This window comes from Emydura macquarii, unplaced genomic scaffold (assembly GCF_026122565.2).
Source record: "Emydura macquarii macquarii isolate MOO-44397 ecotype Brisbane River unplaced genomic scaffold, CSIRO-AGI_Emac_v2 contig_1390, whole genome shotgun sequence".
NCBI classification, from domain to species: Eukaryota; Metazoa; Chordata; order Testudines; family Chelidae; genus Emydura; species Emydura macquarii.
This window is the reverse complement of record NW_027131527.1, coordinates 15,351,995-15,362,171: the sequence shown is the minus strand read 5'-3', so window position 1 is coordinate 15,362,171 and position 10,177 is coordinate 15,351,995. Positions and strand designations below refer to the sequence as shown.

The 10,177-nt window shown below is 45.3% G+C and overlaps 1 protein-coding gene and 1 pseudogene across 4 annotated transcripts in view; one reads left to right on the top strand and one right to left on the bottom strand.

The window, feature by feature from the left end:
* The window catches only part of P4HA1 (prolyl 4-hydroxylase subunit alpha 1), a 65,304-nt gene that overhangs the window by 2,445 nt on the left and 52,682 nt on the right, over window positions 1–10,177 (top strand). The window lies entirely within an intron of this gene.
* Window positions 7,429–8,724, bottom strand: LOC137156266 (uncharacterized; annotated as a pseudogene).

Sequence of the window (10,177 nt, the reverse complement as noted above, 5' to 3'; positions counted from 1 at the left end):
TGGATTGCTGTGAAGGAGCCTGTGTTCGGTTCCTGCTCACTCCATTAGTTTGGGGCTGGGAGTCTGCAGAAGCAATGTAGTCAGTTTCTGACAAATAGTTTGTTTTGCATTGCTTGCTATATGGCAAATTACATCCTGCCTAGATGAGAGAAATTTCCACTGTGTTTACATCTGTGTTGTTAATCTGGTTCTTCACTGGATCAAGTCAATTGCACCACCGTAAACCCTGTTTTTACATCTGTGTAGGGTAACTACATTAGGGATTTGCATTGGTGTAGCTACTCTAATATAGACAGGGTGTAAATCTGCTGCCTCTAAAGGCAGCCTTGTCCACTCATTAGCCAGAAATGTAGTGATTTCAGCATGGAGTTTGAGGATGGTGTCAAGTGAGAAAATATTGAGGTCCTTGAGGTGTGGTGTTACCTAGAGTGATTCTTCCCCTTGTCCACCTGAGAGAATATTTTGTGGAATTGGTTGTCTCCTTACATTGAGGAAGGACTGTTCAAGCTTATATAAAAACTTTGTCCCTCATGGATGGAAAGGAGGTATATGTTGTTCAACCAGAGAAATGTTAAATGACAAAATTATAATCACAGATATCTCTATAGGAATGAAGAGTAAAAGGGAGAATAATCCTTTATACTAGAGACTTCAGTGCAGGAGTGGAAGAGAGAGAAATTATAAAATGACCCAGTAGGTATATAACTTATCAGCCATGCTCTTCTGGCAAAGGTTTTTCAACATGAGATAAAAGTAATAACTAGTCTTAAATAAAGACTGTCCTGAAACTTTTCAGATTACTGCTGTCATTTGTACATGAGTCTTTAAAGAGCTGCCATTTCAGATAAAGTTCCTATTCTTATAAGTTATCTTCTCAAAAGAGAGAAACTTCCACCTTGCAAAATAAGCTATTTGGCTACTACTGCAGCTCAAAGGAAATAAAATTTGAGCATCTGTAACTTTACTATTCTCAGATGTCATTGAGACTTTTTTAGTTTCAGGTGTTAAAGGAATGTCAACATCTAAAATAAAATTCATTCTTCTCACCCACCTCTTGCTAAAACACCTTCACATTCGAGTAGTCCAGGAGTGAAGTAGGGGTGTTGCTATGTTCTATGATCCACTTGACTAGAGAGTGAGCTATATAATAAAATAGAAGGAAATGAAAGTGTGAGCCTTTACCTCTAGGGCACACCCTCATGGCCACATGTTAAGTTGCAAGGTACTTTGCCTCTAGCACTCTTCTTGGTGGCACTTTCTCAGCTGTGGTGATCCCTCCCAGCTGGTTGGTCTCTTACCCAGACTCCTGCACTGGATCTTCTTGGCTTAACCCTCTGGCAGAATTACATAACAGGTCAGTCTGCTTCTGAGGTTCAGCACTAAACAAAAAGTCCTTTGCCCCTTCTGGGCTCAACTCCAAACTAAAAACTTAAGTTGACCTAAGTGACGTTAAGTCAGACTTCTAATTAAGTCAGATTTGTAATTACTGTGGTGGTTCATGTCCACACTACCCTTCCTCTGTCGATAGCATGTATCCTCACCAGGAGCACTTCCACCAACTTAAGAGCAGCATTGGGGAGGCTGAGAACCTGGGTTCTCAGCTCTGTGCGCAGCTCCCCATCAAAACTGGGCTGCCCCTGAGGAGTTGAGTCTGGGGAGCAGGGGGAGAGACACCTCTGTGCTCCTGGTAGGGAGCTTTGGTGCACCCAAGTTCCTGGCAGGGAGCCCGGTAGCCTCTGGGCAACCAAGGTTGGAGTAGGGACCCTGGTGGACACAGCCTGACTCAGGCCTGGTCTACACTGGTGGCTTACTGCGCATTAAAGTCCCTTAATACGCATTAATAATAACTGCGTCCACACTAGTGCGTTAATGCATATTAAGGAGCACTTTGATGTGCAGCAATAAGACCACCTCTGCCAAGAGGATTAGCACCTGAGGCGCATTAGCTACTGCGCAGTAGTGCAAGTGTGGACTCAATCCGACTTAATGTGCATTAATTGGCCTCTGGAGTGTATCCCATCATGCCCCATTTCAGTACCTGCCCCCAAAGCAGCCCCGGGAAGATTTGAATCTTCATTTCCTGTAGTTACCAGCGTGGAGAGAACTTCCCCATTGTTCTCAGCATGACTACTGCGAAGCCCAGATGTGCTCCCAGAAACACAGGAGTTATTCTTGACCCCCGAGCAGTCCAGCAGCACACAGGACAGCACAAATGATCCCGCGGAAGGTACAATTGGTGAGTTTTCTTTCTTATTATCATTGGTGTCCTTGTACATTGAGTGTGTGGTGGGGTGCATGAGAGGGATCTCAGGCGTTTTGTTGCCTGTACTGGGTGATAACCCAGGTCTCAGTTACTGTATGTGTTGAGAAACGCTACGTGTAACATCACTTGTTATAACATGGGAAATATTATGTATGTAATCTGTGCAGAGAAAATCAAGTGAGGGAATCAATCAAGGGAGGCAGACTCTTGGCTTCCTGCATTTTAAGCCTTGTTCTCCCAGACCACCATGCAGTGTTTTAAAACCAAGCCTTGCTTCCCCCCCTCCCCGGCACAGCACAAGCCCCGAATGCCTGCTCAAACTTATTTAAATCCAAGCCTTGCTTCCCCCCCCTCTATCCAGTGCACAGCCAGGAGTGCCTGGTGAAAGTGTGTTCAATCCAAGCCTTGCTTCCTAGATACATTGTTTCATGGACCACTTTGTGTAATTGGCAACAAATTTAGATTGTATCTAGCTAATGATGTGATGTTACATTTGCATTCAGAACATCTTGCAACAACTTTTTGCAACAATGTTTGTCCTTTTTCAAACTATTAAAGTTCTATCCCTGTACTCAATATTCTAACTATGTGTACCCTGTTGTTTCTATTTCATTCTGTAGACACCAAAGCAGTGGACCTACCCTTAAGAAATGTAGCTGACAGACTATCTCAGATTAGGGGGAAAAAAACATTTTCTGAGCTCATGAGCACCTCAGCATCATCAGAGACAGAGCAAAGAACGTGGAGACAGATCTTGAGCCAGACCATCCACAGTGCCATGGATAGTCATAGACAAACGCAGGAGACTGTGCACAGCACTGTGGCGGAGGTTTTGAAAGTCCTGTGGTACCAGTCAGACATGCTTGGGCGTCTTGTGGATCTTCAGGAGCGGAGGCAGGGCACAGTGCTGCTGCAGCCCCTCCAGAATGCTCCAGAAACCAGGGTTATGGTGCCCTCCACCTTCCCTGCTACCACAAGGTCTCGTGCTAGATTGTCCAGGATTCAGCCCCTGCTGTACTCCACCCCAGCAAGCTCCCACCCAACCCCTGGAGACAGTGAATGAAGCCTCCCCACCCCTCCCCCCCCCGCCGTGCCCCCCCTCCCCCATTACTGGAATGTAAAGAGGATTTCTGTATTAAAAAATGGTGTTTAATAAAAAACTTACATATTCAGGTGGCATTTGTTGGGCACAGCTATCAAAGGGGGATTGGGTGGGGGGAACATCAAAGCCAAATAACATACATGAACATAAATCAATCCTACATCTCATTGCAGAACCTGGTTTTCAAAGCTTCCCTAATGCAAATTGCTACTCTGTTAGCTCTACGCATACTGCTGGCATCTGGCTGTTCATAATTGGCACCCAGTCTTTCTGCCTCCACAGCCCAACCCTGGGGGAACCTTTCCCCCTTAGCTTCACACACATTATGAAGAACACAGCAAGCAGGTATCACAGAAGGGAGGTACTTCCCACTGATGTCCAGCCTAGTGAGGAGACTCCTCCATCTACCCTTTAAGTGCCCAAAGGCACATTCAACAACCATTCTGCAGTGCTTAACCTCTTATTAAAACACTCCTTGTCATGTTCAAGGTGACTGGTGTAGGGCTTTATTAGCCAAGGGAGCAAGGGGTAAGCAGGATCCCCCAGGATCACTATGGGCATTTCAACACCCCCAATGTCAATTTTTTGGTCAGGGAAGAAAGTGCCCACCTGCAGCTTAGAGAGAAGCCCCGAGTTATGAAATACATGAGCATCATGCACCTTCCCAGGCCACCCCCCATAGATGTCTGTAAAACTACCCCTGTAATCCACAAGCCCCTGAAGGACCATGGAGAAGTACCTCTGGCAGGTTATGTACTCCGTTGCCGGGTGTGCAGGTGCCAAGATGGGGATGAGAGTCCCATCAATGCCCCCCTCCCCGCAGTTTGGGAACCCTATCACGGCAAACCTCTCCACTATGTCCTGCATGTTTCCTAAAGTCACAAGCTTTCTTAGCAAAAGTCTATTGATGACACTGCACACTTGAATCACAGCAGCTCCCCCTGTAGATTTACCAACTCCAAACTGATTCCCAACAGAGCAGTAACAGCCAGGAGTTGCCAATTTCCAGAGAGCGATAGCAACTCTCTCCTCCACCGTCAGAGCTTGTCTCAAGCGAGTATTCACGCGCTTCAGGGATGGTGACAGCTCTGAATGCAGTCCAAGGAAAGTTGCCTTCCACATACGAAAGTTTTGCAGCCACTGATCATCATCCCACAGCTGCATAACAATGTGGTCCCACCAGTCTCTGCTGGTTTCTCTGCACCAGAACCTGTGGTCCACTGACTGCAGATGAAACACGATAGCCTGCAGCAATCGGTCATTATTAGTATCTGTTGCCTGTATCAGGGCAGGCAGAGTGACAGTGGTGAAATACATACTTTCACTTACTTCTTCAATTAGAAAGTAATCCAGGATAAGCCGCGTTGTATTTGTCATGCTCAGAATCACAGTGCACAACTTGTCTGTCTCTGTGTCTCTGCAGCAGTGGTGATCGTGGGTGGGGGGGAGGGGGATGAAAAAATGGCGTGAAAATCCTTTTCCTGTTTACTGGGGGGGAGAGTAGCACTGCATCAGGGGATGATGATACTCGTCACAACAGCCTCTGTGGTTAGTTGCACTGTGGGATAGCTTCCCACATTGCACTGCTCTCTAATTCCAAGTACGGTTTTCCAGTGTGGACGCAATAAAGCGAATCAAGCACTCTAGTGTGGACAGTCTGCAGCGCTTTCTATAAAGCACTTTCTAAAATACACATTAAGCTAATGCACATTAGTGCTGTATTGTAGACATAGCCTCAGGCCTGGTCTACACTGGCGGCTTACTGTGCATTAAAGTCCCTTAATGCGCATTTATAATAACTGTGTCCACACTAGCACGTTGTTAATGCGTATTAAGGAACACTTTGATGCGCAGCAATAAGACCACCTCTGCCAAGAGGATTAGCACCTGAAGCGCATTAGCTACTGCACAGTAGTGCAAGTGTGGACCAATCTGACTTAATGCGCATTAATTGGCCTCCGGAGTGTATCCCATCATGCCCCATTTCAGTACCCGCCCCCAAAGCAGCCCCGGGAAGATTTGATTGTTGATTTCATTGCCAGCGTGGAGAGAGCTTTCCCATTCCTTTCAGCATGGCTACTGTTTTCAGCATGGCTAAAGGAAAGCCCAAACTTGCTCCAGCATGGAGCAGACCAGAAGTTTTGGACCTGATCGGGCTGTGGGGTGAGGAGACAGTCCTGTCCCAGCTACGCTCCAGCAAAAGGAATCTGGACATTTATGGGAAGATATCCCAGGGCATGCTGGAGAAAGGACACCAAAGGGATGCTTATCAATTCAGAGTCAAGATCAAGGAACTAAGACTGTCTTATCAGAAAGCCAGAGAAGCAAACAGGCGCTCTGGGTCCTCTCCCAAAACATGCAAGTTCTATGATGAGGTGCATGCTATTCTTGGGGGCGATCCCACCACTATGCCCCCACAGAGCATTGATACCTCCGCAGCTTCTGAGTCCATGAGTAATGAGGATGAAACCTTGGAGGATGAAATTTTGGAAAGCAGGGAGCATGAGAACGGAGTGTCCCTTCTCCCAGAATCACAGGAGTTAATCTTGACCCCCAAGTAGTCCACCAGCACACAGGACAGCACAAATGATCCCATGGAAGGCACATCTGGTGAGTTTTCTTTCCTATTAGCATTGCATAGCTTCCCTTTTCTTCTTCTCACCGCGGAGCCACGAGGTGGGGGAGGGGGGAAGGGCAGGGGGCTGCCAGGGATGGGACTGCAAACCTTCCCTTTTCTTCTCCCCACTGTGGAGCCATGAGGCAGGGGGGGAAGGGCAGGGGGCTGCCAGGCTTTTTCCTTGCAAAGTTCACTGAGGAATTAACAATGTTATACAATTTTTTACAAACGGCTGTAAGGGTTTATTAATTCAGTGGTGACACATACTTCACCATTGGTTGTTCTGTTACCTCTACCTTACCCTCCTGCTGGGACTAGGCTTTGGGCCCCCTCCCTGGCCCCCTCCCAAGAAACATTTCTTTGTTGAGCCCTAACAGACTCATTACACATGTGGCTCCAATGCACAGCCATCCCAGGCATGCCCTACCCACTTTCAGCTGGCCACACCCAAGAGGAATTCTTCTTGCGAACAGCCATGGGAGGATTCCCCCTCCCCCCCGGCAGGTAATTTGCATCAAAACCACTAGCTAGTTCATTGTTTTCCAAATTCTTAACTGCCAGGTATGGGACTGCATAGCTTCCCTTTCCTTCTCCCCACAGTGGAGCTATGAGTGCTGGGGGGAGGGCAGATACATTGTTTCATAAACAACTTTGTGTAATTGGCAATATATTTAATTTGTATCTAGCAAGTGATGTGATGTTACATTTGTTGCAAGATGATTTGAATGCAACTTTTTGAAACTATGTTCCATACACTCCTTTTTCAAACTGTTACATTTCTGTGGCTGTACTCAGTATTCTAAATATGTGTACCCTGTTTTTTCTATTTCATTCTGTAGACATTTATGCAGTGGACCGACCCTTAAGAAATGCAGCTGATAGACTAAGTCTGATTAGGAGAAAAAAAAGAAAAAACAGAGAAGATATGTTTTCTGAACTCATGAGCGTAGCAACATCAGCAGAGACAGAGCAACGAACATGGAGACAGAGCATGAGCCAGACTATCCGCAGTGCTATAGATAGTCATAGAGAAACTCAGGCGATTGTGCGCAGCACCTCAGAAGAGGTTCTGAAAGTCCTGAAGGAGCAGTTGGACGTGCTCTGGCATCTTGTGGATCGTCACGATCGGAGGCAGGGCACGGTGCCGCTGCAGACACTCCAGAATGCTCCAGAAACCACTGTTGTGGTGCCCTCCACCTCTCCTGCAACCACAAGGTCTCATGCTCGACTCCTCAGGATGCAGCCCCAGCTGTCCTCCACCCCAGCAAGCTCACACCCAACCCCTGGAGATAGAGCAGGAAATCCTCCCTCCCCCTTTCCCATTACTTGGCTGTAAAGAAATAAAGTTTTCCTGTATTTCAAAATGGTGTTTAATAACAAACTTACAGATTCTGGTGCCATTAGCCGGGCACAGCTATCAACGGGGGGGGGGGAGGTTGGGTGAGGGGGACATCCAAGCCAAAGAACATACATGAAAATAAATCAGTTCTGTATCTCATTGCAGAACCTGGTTTTCAAAGCTTCCCTAATGCTAATCGCTATTCGATTAGCTCTACGCGTACTGCTGGCAGGTGGCTGCTCATAATTGGCAGCCAGTCTTTCTGCTTCCACATCCCAACCCTGGGGGAATCTTTCCCCCTTAGCTTCACACACATTATGAAGAACACAGCAAGCAGATATCACAGAAGGGAGGTTCTTCTCACTCATATCCAGCCTAGTGAGGAGACTCCTCCATCTACCTTTTAAACGCCCAAAGGCACATTCTACAACCATTCTGCTGCTGCTTAACCTCTTATTAAAACACTCCTTGTCACTGTCAAGGTGACCGGTGTAGGGCTTCATTAGCCAAGGAAGCAAGGGGTAAGCAGGATCCCCCAGGATCACTATGGGCATTTCCACACCCCCAATGTCAATTTTTTGGTCAGGGAAGAAAGTGCCCACCTGCAGCTTAGAGAACAGCCCTGAGTTACGAAGTACACGAGCGTCATGCACCTTCCCAGGCCACCCCACATAGATGTCTGTAAAACGACCCCTGTGATCCACAAGCCCCTGAAGGATCATGGAAAAGTACCCCTTGCGGTTAATGTACTCTGTTGCCAGGTGTGTAGGTGCCAAGATGGGGATGTGAGTCCCATCAATGGCCCCTCCGCAGTTTGGGAACCCCATCGCAGCAAACCCCTCCACTATGTCCTGCACGTTTCCCAAAGTCACAAGCCTTTTTAGCAAAAGTCTATTGATGGCACTGCACACTTGAACCACAGCAGCTCCCACTGTAGATTTACCAACTCCAAATTGATTCCCAACAGAGCGGTAACAGTCAGGGGTTGCCAGCTTCCAGAGAGCAATGGCTACTCTCTTCTCCACCGTCATAGCTTGTCTCAAGTGAGTGTTCACGCGCTTCAGGGATGGTGCCAGCTGTGAACACAGTCCAAGGAAAGTTGCCTTCCGCATACGAAAGTTTTGCAGCCACTGATCATCATCCCACAGCTGCTTAACAATGCGGTCCCACTAGTCTGTGCTGGTTTCTCTGCACCAGAACCTGCGGTCCACTGACTGCAGATGAAACATGATAGCCTGTAGCAATCGGTCATTATTAGTATCTATTGCCTGTATCAGGGCACGCAGAGTGGCAGTGGTGATAAACATACTTTCACTTACTGCTTCACTGAGAAAGTAATCCAGGATAAGCCGGGTTGTATTTGTCATGCTCAGAATCACAGCACACAACTCGTCTGTCTCCATGTCTCTGCAGCAATGGCGATCGTGGGTGGGGGGAATGAAAAAATGGCACGAAAATCCTTTTCCTGTTTGCTTGGGGGTGGGGAGAAGATATTGGGGGAAGCAGCACTGCATCCTGGGACGATGACACTCGTCACAACAGCCTCTATGGTTAGTTGCACTGTGGGATAGCTTCCCACATTGCACTGCTCTCTAATTACAAGTACGGTTTTCCAGTGTGGACGCAATAAAGCGGATCAAGCACCGTAGTGTGGACAGTCTGCAGCGCTTTCTGTAAAGCGCTTTCTAAAATACGCATTAAGCTGATGCACATTAGTGCTGTAGTGTAGACATAGCCTTAGACTTGTGCTGCCTATGAAGCTGAACAATACTGTCTCATGGTTTACTTTTGCTCCCCTGTCTGTTTATATCAGGCTGGATTGATTTAAATCAAGTGATTAAAATCAGCTATTTAAATCATTTGATTTAAATCATTATTTAAATCAGCAAACAGGAGACATTTTAAATCATAGATGTTAATCATGTTTTGCATCTATACTTCAGTTATTTTCCTAAAGAAAGATTCTCATCGATTGGTAACCATTATAACTCTTTTTTGCAACTAAACATAGCCTTTACATTAGATTTGTTGGTGCTTTTTGCTAACCAGTATACTCATTTATTTAAACAATTCTACAGTTATTTGATTTTTTTACTTATAATTTGTGCATCAAGCTCTACTTGGATGGAAATTCAAATTAAATGCACAAAACCAACATTTTAAATTTTTGTGTTAAGTTACCTTAAGTGTGCTGGTGGATACATAAGGGAAAAAAACAAATGAAAAATGTTTTTGCAGTTAAAACTAATTTATTAAATAAACTATTGTTTTTTGTCACCATGTCCTTCAAGCTTTTAGAACTAGTAAATTTTATCCTTTTCTTGCTAATTTGTATTCATAGACTGGAAGAGAGAAATAAACTTTCCTGCTTTTTCAGTTGGTTTCTTAACTTTTGAATGAAATAGTCATTTCACTGAGTTAGCTGAATAAACTGAAAAAAAAAAAAACTAGTTTAGCATTTCAGCAAATTGATTCCAGGTGCTTAGCCAGTGGCTTCTACCAGTTTAGTGCTCTGTTTCTTTAAAACGTGGCAGCAAATATGTACTGTTCAATATTTTTTGTATTTAATTTGAATGTTTTTAATATACTATGAGAAGTTCAGACCTTAACGTAGCTATCAATTTTAAATTTACTTTTAAATAGTTAAAAACCTGTATTTAATTTAAATAGAGATGTTTTAAAATAAAATATTAACCATCCAGTTCTGTATCTGTTGTTTCTTGTCTTATACTTAGACTGTAAGTCCCTTGGGGGCAGGGACCTTTTTGTTCTGTTTGTACTGTACTTAGCACAAGTCTATCACTAGAGCCACTAGGTGCTACTGTAATCAAATAACAGAATAACAAGAGGTATGAA